Source organism: Lissotriton vulgaris, chromosome 1_1 (assembly GCF_964263255.1).
Source record: "Lissotriton vulgaris chromosome 1_1, aLisVul1.2, whole genome shotgun sequence".
Taxonomy (NCBI): Eukaryota; Metazoa; Chordata; class Amphibia; order Caudata; family Salamandridae; genus Lissotriton; species Lissotriton vulgaris.
The window spans coordinates 1,007,282,506-1,007,303,765 of NC_141685.1; positions in this window are offsets into that span (position 1 = coordinate 1,007,282,506).

Consider the following 21,260-nt stretch of genomic DNA (forward strand, 5'->3'; position numbering starts at 1 on the left):
CTTCTGCCTTACACATCATTGACGAGGCCCTCTTGACCACAGATGAAGATGACTCTTCCTTCCTGATATTGCTGATCCTCATGACTGATTTCAACACAGTCGACCATTCCTTCCTCTTATGCACTCTGGAGTCTCGAGTGGGATTCACCAGCATTGTCCTTGACTGGTTCTCCTACTACCTTTACAGCAGACACTAGTATGCGCACATGGGCACCAAAGACCCCTATCACTTGTGGAGTCCTCCACGGGCTCTATATTGTCTTCCATCATATTCAACATATACATTGATCTGCATGGTGCTCTACTAACAGAGAACATCACGATTCACCAATACGCCAATGATACACAACTCTACTTGAAACTCCCCTCTGCTTTATACATCCAACACCTCAAACATTGCTTGCACAAAATACGGACCTGGATATCCAGCTCCCTACCTGAAGCTCAACCCACTCAAGACAACATTCTTGTTATTTACAAAGAGCAATAAAAGGTACAGTACAAACCTGGCTAAATGAGATGAACTTTGAGGGCTTCAAACCTCAACTTTCACTGATTGCCAAGTCATTTGGATTCATCCTGAACATCAACCTTATTCTCAAGGAGCACATTGTCAAAAAAGAAAAAGACTGACAGATACCAGCGCTCTCTTCAAAATAAAGTCAAATTATTTATTTCAGAAAGTGACTTCGAAACTGTTGTTCAAGCTCTTGTACTCTTGCATGTGGATGGTGTAATGCCCTACTGCATGGCCTTCCAAAAGCCTCACTATTACCTCCTAGGGGAATCCTACATGCCGCAACATGAATCACCCAAGGCCTGAAGAAATATGATAACATCACCCCATCCTGGTGGATCTCCATTGGCTCCCCTTGTCGGACCACATCATCTTCAAAACCAGCTACATCTTTTAAAATGCTATCACGACCAGCACACTCACTAATTTTGAAGACATGAAAAACAATCGAACATGGAGCTGTGCGCATTGTCCACTAAGGGCAGAATCATAACACATCTTGTGATTTGAAAGACGAGTTTAAAGAAAAACAACCTGTAAATGTAAGCAGAGTATGGGAATCTACAGCACTACATGCTGCAAAGAGATGATTACACTGTAAGTAAAATGTTCCTTCCACTCATGGATCTGGACAAGGCTGTACATCTCGGATGAGCTCTAACTATGTGAAGGAACTGCTCTCCTCCTAAAGTTGTAAACAACCCAGATTTCCTTGTTTTCTGTCATCCATCCATCCACCCATCCGTATTCACATTTACCCCCTCTCCCAGTCTTTCTGTTTAATGGGAAATCCAAGCTATTTCTTTAGTCACCATGCTTGACCTCTTTGATAAGTTGCCCTCTTAATTGGAAAATGGGTCTTGATGTACAGTAAATATTTACCATCCATCATGAGCACAGTTTTGACAACAGAACACAGAAGGAAAAAGAAAACTCTCATTTGTAAGCTGCAGATTCCTGAACTAAGGGTGTTTTAGCAATCCCACCACTAGAGGATGACCCTCTGGCTCCACAATAAGCTTAGATAAGCACTCTTGCACCTACTCTCAAGCAAACTTTGCAGATTAATGTACTTTTTCCACAAGACAGACTGAGGGCTGCATGACCAACAAAAATAGGTTCAGCAATAGAAGGCTATAATCTGAGGGTGATCCTGCGAAAAGTTCAAGGCCCAACAATACCCCTTCATCCCAATAACATTTTTGTCCAGCCTATAAGTAAGCTGTTTGTGTGAAAGCGAGACCCCATCCATTTACTGTAATCTGGTGAGCAGCATCATACTATTTCTCTATATTGAGCAATACTAGCCCTCCCTCCTACACCACCTTTTGGAGAGTTGCAAGAATACTTCTTGGTGCTCCCCTTTGCTACAGTAGTTCTCTGACCATATCATCTAACTTGTGGAGGAATTCCTCTGGTACTTCACACGCCGTATCCTGCTGTCAATGTTGATGTTTTTACTGTATATTTGATCGGAAAAGACCGCTTTCTCTGCATTATAATTGAGTGTGAACTTCATACTGAATTTGTTAAAAAATAAGATGTTCAAACAGATTATTTTATTTGCTCAACATTACCAGTCCAGATCATGAGAATATAATCGAGAAATCAACCGAAGTAATGTATTTTGTCAATCCATCCTGCACCACCTGTGCCCTAGATGTGCCTACCCTCGAGCCAACCTTTAAAAAGGTTTGCGTATCAGGGGACGAATCTGGAGCACATTACAGTCCCACATAGCTACACATATCAATCTTTGTTGAATAAAAATACATTATTATGCTGTATGATCTTGATCACATTGAATAGTACCATTGTGTATTTAAAGGAATTTTGTTGATTTCTTCTTCAGGAAGAACTCAATGGCTTTCCTACTCCATTCATGCACAGAATTCATATACAGAAAGACTACATACAACATGACCAATAATATTCTGGATTCCTAACTAACATCCTTCATGAGGTTGAGTATGTGCTCTGTATCCCTAATATACAAAAGGAGATTAGAAACAAATAGCCTAAAAAAAGGTCAACATATTCTGAAATTATTTCAGGTGGTGAATGAATTCCTGTAATTATTGGACAACGAGGCATAAATACTGCTATTTTATGACTATGTGGTGCTGTGTATATACATGGATATCTAAGTTTATCAATTTCCAAGTGAAAATATTCGTTGCCATTGATTAATTCCTTATCTAGCAATAGTTTCAATTTGGTTTTGATATCTCCTGTAATGTTTGGTATAAGATTGTTAGTTGGTTTTCTGGTAACTGATGGTCCCACTCAGTTGCGTAAGAATCTCATTATCATAATCCTCTCTATTCAGCCCAACAATACTTCCCTTTTTGTCTGCCTCTCTAATAATGATGCCTTAGTCTTCCTTCAGGTGTTGCAGGGTGTTTCTTTCTGATTTTGTTAAGTTATTTTTAACTATAGGATTGCATTTGTGTGCGTATTGTGCAAGACCATTTGTAGAGTAGTAAATCTGTCATTGTATCAGTATTTCTATCTGTATCACAAATAGAAAACGGTCATAGTACCATTAATATCTTGTTTTGTCAGACAACTGATTGTGCTTGGTTGTGAAAACGTTGCTGATGGGAAGTTTACTTTAAAAATTGTTTTGAAGTTTTAACTTACAAGACAAACTTATAGAGGTCAATCTTGATTTTATTTATATCACATTCTACCCATGCCTTTTTTAAGGACTGAAATATTTGTATTATGTGAAGTCTTAATCAACACATTTATAACTGTAATGTCATGTTGTGAGTCTTATTGATTATTAGGCTCAGGACTGAACATCCTTATTTGTGTTTTTTGCCCATGACCTTGTCTGCATTCCTCTTTTCTCTTTTCTATTTCATGTTGTCTTCCTCTCCACGTTGTCTTCCTCTCCACTTGCCAATGGATGTTGATTAACCAAAATGCCTTGGATAGCGGAAGCAACATCATATACGCTTTGACCTTAATGATGTCATATGACCTTTGACCCTGCACCGTCCCACGAAGTTATGTCACGTAACTGCAATCCTGATGACATCACAATAATTAACATTGCTGGAGTTACATTATTGCATAATGAATATTATCTATTCTTCTAGGGGAGAACAAAGGCTGAGAAATGTTTGAAAAAAATTGGCTTTACTAGTGCATTTAATGCACAATTTTCAAATAAATTTGCTAAAGAGCCATATGCTCTAAAAATTACTCATTAAATATTCAAGTCCTTTCATGGTGTGCCAAGCTACTAAAATCTGTCAGTCCCCATGAGTTCACCCAATTATGTTTTTAAAATGTGCCATGGGTGCCCCCGTTCAAAAATGACCTCCATTGCTAGGATCATCAATTTGCCATGGTGGCTCCTTTTGCCCAAAAGTTACATACAATATGGTAGTACCAGGATTTTCCTAATACTGCTTTTCTTGCATTTTAGCGGTCCCTTATGTCAAAGGTTATGTCTAACATGTCAAGGACCACATTTTGTCATGAATGGCTCCATGAACATGTCACAGTTGTCTTCCCATATGCCAAGAATTTCTTCCAGTGTGCCATCAGAAGGAATTTGCCAAGGGTGCCAATGATGCCAATAATGTCCTCCAGGAGGCTAGCTCATGTTGCTGCTCCACTTTCTATTACATTAACCGTGAGTAATACATTATTATTCACTATTAATGTAATAAAAATGAGCAGAATACGAGGTTAGAGGCTGACTGTCCTCCTCCTCCCCTCAGCTAGTGACTCCTGGAGTCCCAGAGGAATCCTCCCTTAGCCCCCTTCTTTTTAATATCTATGTTACTCCGCTGATACAACTGGCGGAGGAGTTGGGGCCCAAGGTGATGGTCTATGCTGACGACACCCAGTTGCTTTTTACCTGGGACAAAGACGCGGATTCTGTGCTACTGGTTCAGCATTGCTTATCTTCTATTTTTAAATGGTTGGCGGATGCGCAACTTAAGTGCAATGAAGAGAAGTCCGAGATTTTGCTATTTGTTAAATTTCCTCCTAACTTTCTAGAGCAGCTCTGGCCTCCTGAGTTTCCATTGCCTACCTCCACAGGGAAGCCTGCTAAAAATCTGGGGGTATGGTTTGATGAGTCTTTCTTTTTCGACTCATGTTAAGAAGTTGACTGGCTGCTGTTTCAGCCTTCTTAAAACTCTCAGAAGATTTTTTCCACTTTTACCTCAGGCAGCGAGGAAAACGGTTACCTGTGCACTGATTCTGTCACAACTGGATTACGCCAGCGCCCTTTTTGTTGGTGTTCCAGGGTACCTGCTGAAGAAGTTACAGGTGGTTCAATATGCGGCAGCCAGACTCCTACTGGGCACTTCGGCTAGGAACAGCGTCCGTTCCCCAGTTGCAATCCCTCCACTTGCTCCCCATGGTAGATAGAGTTACATTTAAATCATTGGTTTTGGCCCATCATGCCCTTCACGGTTGTGGTCCTCTACCTGCAGAGACGTTTCTCCTTTATGTTCCTGGGCAATTTCTATGATCCTCGTCCCTACGTTTTGTCCAGATTCCTGCTTCAAGTTTCAGAGACTTGGGGGCAGCTCCTTTGTGGTGAAGGCTGCTGTTGCCTGGAATTCTCTTCCTCTTGCCCTGCACACTATTCAGGATCCAGTGGCCTTTAACCCCTTCGATGCTGATGACGAGCTCAGCTCGTCATCAGCCACGGGTGACGTGTGCGGATGACGAGCTGAGCTCGTCATGTATCGCGGTAAATGGAAAACAGCCGCACAGCGCAAAAATCATCGCAGCAGCGATGCGGTTAAAAGGATACAAAATTTTTTTTTTTGCTTGAATCTCACTTTCCATACCCGCTAGGCACCGCCCCGGGATACTCTTGAGTAACTGAGCGCTTTACAAATTCATGTAACATAACATAACATAACTGTGATCATGCTAGACACCCCTATGTCCTTGGTACCGATATTGCCACCTCTGAAGCCAGGGGTTGCAAAGGCAGTCCCAGGGGTAGCAAGGGGCAAGCTAGGGGTCGCAGCTGTGATCTCTAACAGCCCCTAAATTACGCCCATGCACTTGCCCCTCTTTGTTATCTATCGTCTTCTGCTAAACTCTCAATTCCCTATTTGAATTCTCCTCAGCTCTTCTAAAAACAAATTGTTTCAGTTTATATGATTTGATGTACTTTCTCCAGTATGAAAGCTCCTCGACTTCAACTGCTTGTATATATGCTGGAAGCGGTGTCATTCATGTTTTGTTAATGTACATTCATATTTAAGATAGTCATTTTCTGTGTGATGAGATGATCAAACGTCTTTGAAAAAGAACCTAGGAAGAGGCACGTATACATTAAACATAGAGGACATCTCATTCAGATGTCAACGACCACTCCTCATTTAACAGCTATATGAGGTGTGTTCTTTATTAGATGAGCATGTATTTAAGTATTATTCCACTTCACACTTGCCAAATACTAATTGATTCTAATGCATGACCTTTTCCAAAGATTGACTGCCATGAGCTTTGGCATGCATCACAGTGGTTCTGAAATCTGTATGGATGATGATGTTTCCTAATTAGCATTTTTAATTTTCTGTACTCATAACTGTTGAGAACACTGTCTTTTGTGGATGTTTTTCCTGAATGGTTATTCTCATACATTATATATAAGTTTCTGGTCACACTGTAGTTATTGGTTTTTCCCTCTCCGGGATGACACTAAATGGGGTTTGATATGTAAGTAAAAATAAGTAAATATCCTATTAACATTGTATATATTATCTAGCCTTGGAAGTCAAGGTGACACAATGCCAGATGAAATACGTGCTGGCAAAGGTGGATATATCGGCTTTGATTGAAAGAATTAAATAAAGAGCATTGAGTTCAATTACCAAAGGATCATCATTGTCCTTTGGTGTGCTTGCAGTAACTCCCTTCTACAGGTAGGAATTATCCTGAGCTTGGAGAGCACTTGTGTGGATGCTCTCTTTTCACGCTGGAGAACCCTAAAAACTGGGGGGCATATTAGCAAGGGCACTATCGCTGCTTAAGCGGGCTTTTTCCCGCTAAAGCGGCGATAATTTTATTGCCCTATTAGCAAGCTGCCGCTAACAGCAGTTAGCGACAGCTTTTAGACGATAGCGACCGGTTTGGGGCCCACTTTGCAAGTCAGCGATATTTATCGCTAATGACATGCAAAGTGGGCATACCCAACCTGTTAGCGACTGACAGCAGTCGCTAACACAGCTATCGCCTATTAACAAGGCAGGCTGTGCGATTAAAAAAGTTGCGCTAAGAGCGATTATCGCCAGAACCTAACACCTGCTCAGACCATGACTTAACCTGTATATCCAATGGGAGGTGGATATTCAGGTTAAGCCCCCATTAGAGTTAATGCCTGAATATCGCTGGAGTTCCAGCGATATTCACGCATAGAGCCGCTATCGCCGGATATTTTATCGAATTAGAGATAAACGTTGCTAATAGCATGTAATCTCTGCAATAATCTCCGGCGATAGACAGCGATAAAAAAAATGCGCTAATTGCATTTAGTGATAAATATCGCTATTTGTTGCTAATATGCCCGAAGTCTTGTGTCACAACTAATCTGGCCAGCCAATTGTTTGTTAGGGTCTAGATTGGCCCTGCTTCTGACCATCTAGTTTCAGAACGTTTAACATCAGTGGGAGCTCTTTTGTGGAACAGACATGCAAGCGTTGGCAATCCATCACATTTTAAAACAGAAACCTGCTTAATGAGCTGGAGTACTGCAGAACTGTAAAGGCTTGACTGTTCTCAACCATCTGAACCTTCCAACCTCCAAGGCTATCTCACAACATGGTCTCTACATATAATGTGATAGCAAAGACTGATCACAGAGAGTATTGGAGATGGCACCATAATACATGCCTAACCCTGTACACTTCTGGGTAACTGACCTTCTGTAGCACTGTAACAAGTCTGCGGTAGCATAGTGGGATGACCCCCTTTTGCACACATGGACAACAAACATTACTGCCTCTGTATATTGCTTGAACAAACATAGAGGATTGAGGTCCCCAATTCTGTCGCAGGATGCAGAAATAAAATTGTACTTGCTGCTGTCTGGCTCAATGAATTTAGCAGTGGTTCGCCTACCTGGTCTGCAAACTCCAGAGAAGATGAGATCAACAGACATGTCCTAAAGGCTTGCAAGTGGGTTCTAAAAATAGAGGTACTCCAGGATTTATTTGCTGCACTGCTACCATCTGTTTCACAATTAGTTCTCCAAGACAGGAAGGCAAAATGCAAAGGCTGCGTGTCCAGAAAGCCCAAGCCCGACTCTAAGGGGAATGATGTTTTGATTGACTGGGATATTCCTCCTCTCCCTCTCTTGTCTAGTGTTCAACACAAGCACTCAATTCAATTGCCTTAGTTAGTGTGCAGGAATCTTCAGTGCAAATGGATATCAAGATGTCTTTCACCCTGACCTAACATTTTCCTAATTGTGGGATCTTGAGGCTATGCAATATGCCATCTTAGATCTTTGACAGAGTGCATAAACCTTTTTAGCAAAGCAAAACACGATTCCGAACTACTTCCTGTATGCTCAAGTAGAAGAGGTTCTGCGTTTGTATCTGGAGAACCAGGTCAATCTGAGAATCTGTCAGCAAGAGACTTTGGGCTTGATTTAGATCTTGGTGGATTTGGTCCTGTCATTGTTTTTCCGTCGGATTCTTTTTCCACCTGCTCTATTTATATGCTACCTGTGGATGGACGAAAGACCGTTTGAGTGGCGCCGACTCCGTCAGATTTTCATAGCTGCGTCGACGGCACCCTAAGCAAAAGCAGCTGTTGGAGGGAGTACTGACAGTTTGTCCGCCTGGCCAATCATGATGTGCCTTCCCACCAACCTGAGTTGGCGGATTGGAGGGGATATAATGCAGAAACTTACAGTTCTTTCTGATTCACGCTTCCATTTTCATCATGGACCCAATCGTCTAAGTCCTGCCATTGCTGCTGCTACCATTTTTTTTTTAATGGTAAACATTTATTGTTCAATATTCACATCAATAATACATTCTTTTTTATTTGTTTATTGATGTTTAAAACACAACCAACAACAAACACAAGGCAGTAGGCTCAGCCAGTTGCACATAGTAGCAGCACATGTGGTTTGCGTAAATCATGCAGTTATGCAGAGCATCATGGATAAAACACAGTAACTACCAGAGTAAAATAGACCTGAGTTAGTGGACTCAGAATATTAACAAATAAATATAAAAATTTAGTTAGGACCACCATCTTGGCCACAGTAATCCTCCCGGCTAGAGAAAGAGGGACTTTAGCCCAGGTGTTAATTCTCTCTTCCAGCCATGTAATGACTCACCCGAAATTCATGTCCCAGATCTCTTGCACATCCCTACTCATCCAAACGCCCAGGTATTTTACCTGACCATTGACCCACTATAAAGTGTAATCAACCAAGAATGGAGTTGTAGAGTCAGTGAGGGAAAAGATAGTAGATTTACCAGAATTTATGGAGTTGCCAGATATTCCAACAAATTGTGTACGCTCGTGCAACAGTGGGGCGGCATTAGGTTCGGGATTTATTATGTACAGCGTGATGTCGTCCACATATAATGAGATTAATAAACCCTTGTACTGAATCCCAACCCTCTTGCAGCATGGTGTTGCCATATCCGTGCCGCCAGTGGCTCTGTAGCTATAGCAAAGAGTAGGGGGGGTAAAGGGTAGCCCTGCCTTATACCCCTAGTGATATGGAAAGGTCTGGAGAACATGCAGTTGAGTCGAATTCTAGCAGAAGGTGCTGTATATAATAGTCGTATGAGGCCCAAAAATATTGGGCTTAAGCCCATCCTCGCAAGAGTTGTGAATAGGTATTCCTACTCGAGCGAGTCAAACGCCTTTGTTGCATCTAAAAAGATGGCGGCTGGTTTCGTATCTGGATGTAGATAATGAAGGTCAGTGAAAAAGGTGCGGATATTATGTACCATGGATCCATAAGGAATAAATCCCGACTGGCCTGGGTGTGCTATTAGTGGTAGCAGAGGTTGAAGTCTAGTGGCAATAAGTTTAGCAAAAAATGTTACGTCTACGTTTATAAGAGAGAGTGGTCTGTATGAGTCAATTTTATCGCTTGGTTTCAAGGGCTTCAGCAACGTAATTATAATAGCTTCACGCTTGGAGGGCGGGAGGATTCCAGTGATCTGTTCCTCCTTGTATACTGCAATGAGGTGTGGGGAGAGCTAGTCAGCATAAGTGTTATAGAATGTAGTGGTTCTTTGTGTGTGCTGGTGGTTGTGGGTGTGGTGCTTTGGGTGTGCTGGAGGCTGTGGGTGTGGTTGTGGTGCTTGTGGGTGTGGTGGTTGTGCTTGTGGGTGTGGTTGTGGTGGTAGTTGTGGTGGTGGTTGTGGGTGTGGTGGTAGTTGTGGTGGGTGTAGTGTCAATAGTGTCTGTATATTGTTTGGGTGTTTGCATGTGTTTCTTTGTATGTTTGTGTTTATGTCAGTGTGAGTGTGCTGCTTGTGTCTGTTGTAGTGGGTGCCTGCAAAGAAGTGAGTGTGCTTGGGATAGGGCTGGGATTTGGGATGAGGAAGGGGCATGATTTCAGGGGCATAAGGTTGTGCTGGTTAGGAGGCTGCGGTCAGTGAGGAGGCTATCTTCGCAAGTGATCTCCGCATACCAGCCATTGAACTGTGAATGGCATCCAGGAATGCAACCATCTGTTGCATTTGGCAACTAAGGCCCTGGATGCCATTCACTATCACAGTCTGGCCTACAGAGATGCTGCATAAGAGGTGAATAGATTCCTCACTCAACACAGATGGGGCAACAGAGGCAGCAGGTCAGGTACCTGTGCGAAGGAGACACCAGCCCTTTAAGGGGTGTGAATTTTGCCAACTGGTGGTGTGGGGAGCAAGAAGGAGTGTGTAGATGGGTCTCAGGGTGGCAGAAAAAGGTGCAGGTGGTACCATTCCTGTAGGGTTCACCCTCACTAATGACTGCTCGCTTGTGGAGGCCTCCGAAGATGATGATGAGCTGGTGGCCTCCATTGCAGTAACCTCACACTCCATTCCACTGTGTCCATTGGCATCGATGGTCTCATCACCTGAAGCCCAGTGGCCAGCTGTTTCCCTGCCTTTGTGGCCAATGTCCCCTTATCTGCTCCTGAAGATGCTGAAAAGGAATATACAATAGTTTTATTGTATCTTTGTTAATAGAACTGATCATGAAGCTTTTCCACAAAACCTTTTCTTATTTTTCATATTTTACCTACTTCAAGGCTCTCACACTGTGGTTCATGTTTATCATAAACTCATGAATGTAGAGAACATCTTCAGAACCATTTGGTCACAGTTTTTAGGTCAAAGACCGTAGGCTGCGCTTGCGCAGTCTTCGGGAGGAGATTTAATGTTTTGGAGCATGGGGGCTTGAACCCGCCTCTCTCCTCCATTCTCCTCCATTGGCTGGCTTCCTAAACGGAGGCCAGCCATTGGAGGAGAAGGGAGTCACTCCAATAAAGCCCTGTCTCTTTCGGATTCGGGGGCGTGTTTTTTTGCGTTCTTTCGACTGTGACGTCATCCGTCACTCAGAACGCCAAAAACACGCCCCGAATCCGACATTTTCGGAAGTTTGCGGCCACCATTTTGGTTAAATTCCGGTTACTAAATGCTGCGTGTCTGCTACTGTTGCGCGTCCCTTGTTTTTCCTTCTGGAGCCGGAAGCAGGCAACCTTCAACTGTTGGGAAACGGTCATCTCTTCTGCTGAGGGACTTCGGCACAGCGGAGGAGCAAGTAGCTGGACCGGCACGGGATTGGTGATCGGCGCTCGCAAGCGGTGTGCACGACCAGTGCTGGTGGGTGGAGCAGGATCGGAGAGGGGAACAGCTGTGGCGTGCCTCCTGGGTTGCTCATCTGTGGTATAAACATAGGTGAACACGTGCAGTGGCTTACAGCGGGCCACCGATTGATGGTGAACGCACAATTGTTGTTATTGCTGGGTGGTACGATCATATGCGAGCGGCTGTGTTTATCGGTAAAAATGCGCACTTGCTTTGGGGGCGCTTTGAGAGATTGACCAGCTGTTCTGGGTGAACAGCGGCAGCCCGCAATGATTACCAGTGCTTGGGCAGGATTCAGGGCTCAGCAGCAGAGCTCAGGGGTACAGTTGTGTTTTCTGGGCTCCAGCGACCCACGCAGACCGTGGTTTGGGCCGGGTCCACCGCACATTGTTCCCTATTACGGTACATTTTTGTTTCCTAAAGGAACATACGTTCAGTGTTTTAATGATACAAGTCACACGCACTCCAGATCTCTCATTCCAGGTCTAGCCTGTTTTGTGTGTATATATATATATATATATATATATATATATATATATATATATATATATATATATATATATATATATATATATTTTGTCTTTTATTCATTTGGTGTGGGGTGAATAGTAATAATTGTTGCATGATAGCCGTTCTGCTCAGCGGGACATGCACGCCGTCCTCCTGGGACAGGAGAAGCAGGGAGCGGGCAGTTATTAAATCTGCTGTGCAATGTTTGTTTGCATTGTAGCACTTTAGTCCTGTGGGTACAGTTCAGCGCTTTCGCCCTCGCAGAGGTGGCAGCGGTTTCAAAGGAAAGGTGACAGTTGCTTGCGATGGGATTTCACCAAGTTTCTTTTCCACCACTGCTCTCTCACCCACCGGAACTCGCAGCCCGCCATATGAAAGGGTTTCGTGGCATCTTGGGTGTTGTGATCAGCTGGGTATGTACACCAATTGGCAAGGGGCGCGCACTGGGCATGCAGCGTTTTTAAGCGATTAGCTGTGCATATGTGTACGGTATGTGGGTGACTCTGCCGTCTTTGGGGGTTGGGCTAAAGTTCAAAGTGCCTGTTCCTATTCTTTCGGTCATGACGGCAGACGCCGCCCCTCACTGGTGCAGCTTTCTTTTCGCACATCCTTCCTTTCACTTACTTGAGGTTTCCTTCATGCGACAAAGCGTGATTCCTGCTAGGAGGGAATGTAAGGGTGTTTTTCTTGTTACAAGCGGGTTTTTATGGGCGGTGTCATTTTAAGGGACACACATGGGTGAAAGGTACAATACGACAGCATGTTATGAAAATATATAGTAGAGGGTGCCTGTGGGAAAAAATAGGTTTACATTCCTCTAGTACAACACTTGCAGCAGATTTTCAATGATTTATGGCCCGGCAATTTTGTCCGTTAATGCAGATGATCCTTTAGTAAGAATGTGGCAGAAAACAGTTTTTGCTAATATGTTAAGTATAGGCTCAGGGAGAACCCATTTTTAAAATGTCCGTTAACTGATACAAAGGTAATCTGCGCATCAGCGCTGAGCATGGGAAAGGGCTTGTGATGAGGGGCATACATCATGTACATGCACCAGCAGAAAACGAATGTGTTGTAGGCTCGCATTGTTCATGATAGAACCTTAGTTGCTCTCTTTCCCCCGCTCATATCTCCTTCTCAGACACATACAATGCTTTGAAGCCATCATTAGGTACAGGAGGAGAGCCAATGATCTGAGATGCAACATGTCTGGTTATGACAGTCAGCAGTTAGACACATGATAGGCTGGTGAATAAGGGTTGAATTCAACTGTCTTCAGATAAAGTAGTCAGCAGCCTGCACACTGTAATCAGGTACAGTTCCAATGTATGAGCAGAGTATAGACACCATTAGGCGTTGGCATGTTTTCAAATGTGTCTGCTACGTATTGTAGCTAAAAATACACTTTGCCCCAAAGTAGACCATCTAAGACACCTATCTGCAGTTTACCCATACACCACAGATTTTGATCTCGCCTTCACTAAAGGGGCCTCTTTTATTTTGGTGCCGGTCCAATTTTCTGCCACAGTCCGATCCTGCCACATGCCTTAACCGTTCTCGTCAATTCCAAGCATGTCACACAACCACACCCTCGGCAAACAATGGAGCAACTCTCGAATTCATGTTTAAATGGGCTTCTGAAGGTATGCTGCCCCTCCTCCCTGCTCATGCTGGCCCCAATTGAAAGCACTGCTTGAAATAGAGTAAAGAGCATTCAGGGCATGGCCAGAGGGCCGGCAAGTCATTTTACTCCAATTCAGCTCATTCGGGTCTCCCTTCCACTTCTGTCTGATGTCATGTGCTTGACTCTCTTGTTTGCTAGAACTTTACTTTTTTGGGCTGGGAGTAACTGGAGACAACCAGACGGTGGTTCTGTTCTTTCGGGCAGCAGGCTGGCATAGATTGATACCGTTTTATTTTCTTCATGTTCCCAGAGCCAGATCCTCCCCTTCTATGGTCGCAGGCAAGTCATGAAAAGTAGAATTTTTAAAAAATGAGGACAGAATAAGGCAAATTCACATTCAGTGATATGAAAAGGAGTGGGAGGGATGGATAGGGCAGAGGATCTACCATTGCATATCACTGCCAACAATGCCACTAAACGCTCCACTAGCAACATTGCTCGGTGGCTGTATGCACCTGTAGCCAATAAACTGTAGCTGGCGTGTTGCTGTCCGAGCCAGACCAGCTCATCCTTTTATTCTTTCAAAGTTGATCAAATGTGTTCCAGTAAGTGGGGGCACTGCTGTTCAATGGGGTGCAACTTTACATTGACAATCCTAACATAGTGGTGGTAATGTAAATCCAAGCGTTATTATGCCTGTCCCTTTAAGTATTGGCCATCAGTCTAGCATAGCGCGAAAATGGCTATCTTCGCTGGCCCTGCTTCTGCCATGAGCCCGTGATTCCCACCTCATTTGGTGAGGACGCTGCCTGCCTGCCCCCACTGTGATCAATACAATGGTCGCACCAGGATACTTTGGTGTCACGCAGACTGACGGGCGCCACCTGGGAAAGAAGAAAAGGGCTTCACTGAGGACTTTGTGTCTTGATATAAATCTGCTCTCCAGCAAGCCAGAACTGAAAAGCTAACCCAGCCCCACCAGCCTCTCATTGAAATTACTCTCCGTGCCTGCCCAGAGGTCCCCGGACCCTCCTTTACAGCTCTGCTCTTTTCTCTGTGCCGGGGCCTGCATAAGGAGCCTGGACTGCCTCTGAAGTTTAACTCCACAAACATCAAGTAGGCTTGGGAAAAATAAGGTGCATTACAAATTTAGAAGTACCTAAATATGTCCATATGTGGGTGCACACAGAACCGTCACTGAACCACAACCACACACACATGCAGCCACACACAACCACACACACAACCACACACATAACCACACATACCACAACACACACACAACCACACACACAACCACACATACATTTACACCCACACAGAGCCACACACACAAAGCCACCCACACACACACACACACACAACCACACACACAACCACACATACCACACACACACACACACACAAAACCACCCAACCACACACACAACCACACACATAACCGCACACACAACCACACACAACCACGCACACAACCACACACACACAACCACAAGCACACACACAACCACACACACAAGCACAAACACACACAACCACACACAAAAAACCACACACACACACAACCACACACACAACCACACACACACAACCACATACTCACACAACCACACACACACAACCACACACACAATCACACACACACAACCACACACACAACTACACTGTCAGTGCACACTTTCACCAGACACAGACACGTGTGTGTGGGGCTCTGTGTGTGTGGGGGGGCTCTGTGTGTGTGTGTATGTGTGTGTGGTTCTGTGTGGGTGGCTCTGTATGTGTGTGTGGGTGGCTTTGTGTGTGTGGCTCTGTGTGGGTGTAAATGCAATCGGTCATGCATTTGCGAGCGATTAAGCTATTGGCATTGTAAATGACAATGCCATTTATTAACGATTAAGCGATTGGCAATGTAAATGACAATGCCATTTATTTATGATTTTAAAAAAAATGTCATGAGCAATGCCAATAGCTCTACCTTTAATAAGGCAGAGACCATTGCATTGTAAATGCTTGTTTAATTTCCCAATATACAATAGTGAACGTATGTCACCAACAATGATATAAAACTAAAATACCATTGCACAGTGTATTTACAAGGCAAATGGCGCTGCATTATTTTCATTCATAAAAATTATAATATGAATCAATGTGTGTTAACAATTACTGCAATGGTGTACCAATATTTGTATAAACTAAAAGCCTGTTAATTTTGTTTGGGCATTTCACAATGGTAACATGAACTTCAAGTAACTTAAGTATATTTCAAATGTTCAAAATATTATATGGATTCAGTACTGAAGTTGCTTATCAATGTATCACGCCCAAGGTGTCTAGTTATGCTCTTGAAGATTTACAAATGGCTTCTACAGCATAATTAAACACATAGGGCTTGATACATTTGCAATACACTTTATAGAAAAGAGCAAATATATTTTTACATTTGATTTCAAAATATATCAAGTTATTTGCTCATTGGCTATCCATTGTGAAGATCTTTGAAAAATATGCTGGCTTTCACTTTCTCTACAGATATCCCCTCTGTAGTTCAAATCACGATCCAGATCCAAGATGGCGACCGTTTGAGACGCCAATAATAGCCAACTCTTTTTGACATATCATCAAGAAATTGCTTCATGCTCTATTTAATTTTAACTGGGTGTCTCATCGCTCTGTTTACGACCTTCAACATCACATTAATCAGTAGGTTTTAGTCGTTTAGCCAGAGAGCGCGTTAACTTTGTGTTTCCACTTCCGGGTCAGCCACTATAAACAACCTCGACCCTGGGTTCAGTCAAAGTATCAAGACGAACCTTTGGCGATATTCTCCATGCCGCTCGATTTTTTCAAAAGTAAGTACAAATAGATGACAGATGCGAAGCATTGCGCTATAGATTTATACTAAACGCTACTAGTAGCTAAACCACAGACGCTAGCTACACTCGTACAGCTATGAAAAGCGGCATCAGCGATCAACTCTTAGTTAGTTTACTCTCTCCCCCCCTTTATAAAATTAGGGTTCCTTTAAAACAATTGCGCTTAGTTTCATTTTCCAACAGCGGGTTTTTTTGACATTGAGCACGTGCAAATGAGCTAATATGTTCTTTTTACGCCCTTTAAACTGTCCGGAAATAAATCAATTCAATATTATTGTTTCCAGATAGAACAGAACACTTCTTCGACTGGACTAATTAGCCAGCGCACTTGGAAACCGAAAACGTTGTCTCACATCCGTTTTCTGTGAGGTGGACTTAATTCAGCTTTATTCAATGCATTTTCACAATTTCACCGTCTCACAGACTAAGAGGGTCCTTTTCTCCCTTTAGACTTCTTCTTTGACCGTTTTACATCTGACACGGTTCCCCTTGAAACACCCTAAGGTATGTCATTAGCCCTGGATGTTTAAACATATTTGGAGCTTTATTGTGATGCTCTATTTTTGGAGAAGAGAGTGTGATTTAAGATGACAATTTCGACTATATTTATTTGTCACGACCTTGTTTTCTTGATAAAGACTGGCAGTCATACTGTCATTACAATGCACTCGACTTTGCTTTTACATGTTTCATAGAAAAAGGAGAATGTTGACTCGTTTCTAACTATAGAGAATGTGATTTCAATGGAGCTGTTCTACTTGAGTCTATTAACTACCTCTTAATCATAGAACAGTTGTTCTTTTCATATGATGTGCAGTTTTAGTGGTTTCTCAATTCTGAGATGAATGACTATTTTTCACTTAAATTAACAGAATGAGATCGTTTGTGAAAGTGTCCTAATGAGCTTTTTGATAGAAATGTAAGAATGTACACTCAAAAGTCACTCCATCATGATACTCCGTAATGTAATGTTGTTCATGTTGAATGATACAAAACTCCATGTTTTTGATTACTGGGTTTTGTTTTTTTAGCACCAGTGTGTTTTTTTAAATAGATATGTCTGCATGTGGATCAATTCAAATAGGATAAAAGCCCAATATCCACACAAATTTGTACTCAGTCACATTGACTGAAAATTTATTTGTAGATATCTTGGAAGTATCACCGGGAAGGGGTAGATACTTTCCTTAAGTTTTATGTATGTTACATGTTTCCAGAGCTTTTTAGGGTCTATGAAATCTTCAATATTATTTGGTTAATAATGATTGATTTATTTTTATATAGGGAGTTGTTTACAGCATTGAAATAAAACATCGTCCTGATGATGGTCTTATCGATGAATACAACAAAGACCGAAACGTCGACATCCTGTTATCATCTCCTTTAATGCTGTCTTTAGACGCCAACCTACAACCACTTTTCATTGTTTAATTTGGGTTGTTTGTTTGAATTAGCTGGAGCTGATACTCAATGTTATGAACCATAGAAAAAATACTGTCTTTCTTCATTCATGACTTCTTTTGCTTGAATTAATTTGTGTTTTCACATCCCTTGTCACTTTTACAAGATAAAGATTTGATTCAAAACAAACTTCCCTTCTTTTGCTCTGTTTTATCTTCACCTTCCATGCATTTATGCTGTGTTCAAAACAAATTTGATATCCTCTGGATACTTAAGAGTGTGAAATTGCGATACCACTCGTTGACTAAGAGAAAACATTTCTGAAATAAGTCCCTTGTAGCACCCTATGTTTTGAACCATATACTGCCCAAGCCTACAAGGGTTGATTGGGTTTCCCCTGATAAAAATGTTGGCTTTCACTTTAGGCACATATTGCTGTAACATCCCACTAAATATTTCATACACTGATTCATATCTAATTTCTAAATAAATAATTAAAATGGAAATCACAGTATGCCACAGATTAAAGTGTGATGCATTTCTATGTTTTCCTAAAGAGTTTGAGTTCTGGCTGATGTAGAGTTTTCCAGATGGGAAACTCCAACATCTATGTGATGTAACATTCCATCTAGAAAAGTCCCTTTAAGTATCCTATTTTTGTTCATCATTGATTTTTCATCTGGACACAACAAAGTGCATTTAAACATGTTTTGGGTATCTGTTACACTTTCACCAATGTGTACACATTTCTTTCTTCAAAAAATGTATACCTATCAAATTCTTTTCTCAAAAATCAGACTGGCTTACATTCACATTTGTGAAGCAGTAAGCCATCTTGCAAATCTGTCACTTTTAACATGAAGTACATAGTATTTTTGATTCAAATATATTATATTATATATTCTAGAAATATTTGTGAAATGTTTATAATCAATATGTAGCTATTTAATCTGATGTTTCTGGTCCTTTTGGCTAACGTGCTCGCTATTGTTTGTTTGTAATACCAACTCACCAATGTGACGTTTGGAACATCCACTGTATCATAAGTGCATTTTATGCTATTTCACCTGTAATAGGGCTAATGTAATATCATTCACAACTGTGAAAGTGCATGATACCTGAAACAATTATAACTTGTGGGTTGTTTGGTACCACTACAGCTGCCCCTTATAACATAATAGAAACTCATGTATAGCTTGTGTCTGCTCGAAACAGTCCTTTGGTAGTGATCAGAAATCTGGTGGGATTTTCCCCCACAAATTAATATACATAACACGTAATTATACTCCTTGTACAAAACATACACATTTAAGGACTCTTCTTGTGTATTGGACATGTGTTGAGCTTAATGTTGATGCCATAATTAGTTGCTTTAACAAAAAATTGTTATTTAACATGTTAAACTCAAATAAGAACTTACTCCCTTGATGTTGCTGTTGGACTCTCAACTGCATATCAAGCTGGGGATAAGCCACCACAAGTATGCGGGCCATTGGGGGGGGGTCAGGGTGCAGCTCATATGCTTTCCATTTTTGGAGGCCTGGCTGAGCTGGTTATTTGGTCCAGCCTCGTAGGTTCTCCCACCACTTCCTGTGCCACTTTTAGACCCTCAGAACCCGCACCTTCTCGATGATGGCCTTCCATATGGACTTCTTTTGAAGGGTGTTGACCTGTATGGGTACAAAAAAAGAAACAAAAAAAATGTTTTGTAACTTTTTGTTTGTCTGCATTGATGTAACACAATTTAAAAAAATCAATCAAAGCATTTGTAAAAAATTTCCTTTAAGCCTAATGTCCATATGGACAGATACTGTGGTTTGAACAAAATACTATGACTAAGGGCACTATGAAATGGCTGCCATGTGTGTCAGTGAGATGGCGGTCTTTGGGAATGTATGAACACGTGTGTATTTGAATGAGATATATTTGTGCCGGTGATTGAGAGTATGTGTTGTAGGTACTTGCAGCACAGGACATACCTCTCGCTATATGTGGCACCGTTACATGAATTACACAAACATACAAAATCTTTATTTTAATGGGAGAAATTTAAAGTGCAGAAAATGATTCTGCCAAAAAGATGATATATTGGACATTTTATATGCACTTTACATTGTCTCATGTAAAAAAAGCCTGTATTTTGTCTACTGCCCATTGTGAGTAAGGGGCCTGCTGTTTGTGAATGCAACAATTTGAAATGGCAGATAATATAAATTTTCTTCTATTTAAAAGTAGGCAGGAACATCATTTTCTTTACAGCTCCATTCCTGGATTGACCAGGACTTTCATTTAAGAGTTAAATACCTTAGTGATTCAGTTGTTCACGTCTGTGGCCCAGCCCCAGCCTGGGGCATTAATCTGACTGAGCACTGCTCATTATCAGTCCCTGCCATCTGCAGCCTGATGAATATAATGTAAAATTAACACAGCCTTTCCGTAACTTTGAAAGCAAATTATATCCTTTTGCTCATTCAAAAATAAACTCAAGGTTTGAGCTACTCTGAAGGTGTCTGGGAGCTACTGGCAGCTCACAGTTGACTGGTTGAAGACACCTGATCTAGGCTGAGTGCTTAGTGGGATAATGGGATAATATAAATAGCACATACAATTTGTATTTGTTATGTAAATATATATACACATACATATATGTTCATGTGGATTGAATTTTAATGTATTTTCTAAATTAACATGATGCCAATTCAATGTCTTCCAAGGTAATTGGCTAGTCTAATTTATATTTGCTGGACTGTGACCCTTTTGGTAAACCACATTTATGTAAACAATTGTAAATCAAGGAAGGATCACTTGAAGGAGGTATATTGAACAAGGTTGAATAATAATTTAAAAATACATTAACAATATTGTTTTGAGATAAGGCCATCTTTCCATTGCGGCCAATAATTGAATGTATTTGGGTTTTATCATTTTTTATACACATATAATTTGCTAAGAGTCTTCCAGCTCTATTAGCATTGAAACTGAATTTGGCTTTGGTATTAGAAAGTTGTATACCAGCTCTTTTACTTAATATTGAGTTAAATTTATAGCGAAGTTTTTGCAATTGTATTTTGTATTTGATCATTAGAGGTTATGAAAAGTCTCTCAAATTTAGCAATTTGTTTATCCAACTCCTTAATCTTGGAATTGAAGGATTGCTTTCATGAACCATAAGAGAAATAGATGCCCCTTTAATATAAGCCTTAAAGGCTTCCCATCGAGTCACTATAGACGTAGAGCCTTCTGGGTTGAAAGTAAAGAAATCCAGAAGTGCTGATAACATTTTTGATTTGTTATTTTCGTTAAGTACAATATGTGTATTCATACGCCATCTATGTTGAGCTTTATGGTTTGAGCTAAATTGCAAAACCATCAAAATAAGAGCAGGGTCAGAAATTTTAATGTTATAGATATTTGGTGCAATAACGAGGTAAGAGATTGCCATCATGGCGCCCTGGACCCTCTTAGTGGGCCCTTTCAGTGTCCCACTTGTTCTTTTAAACTTCCTAAGCCGCTGCCTATTT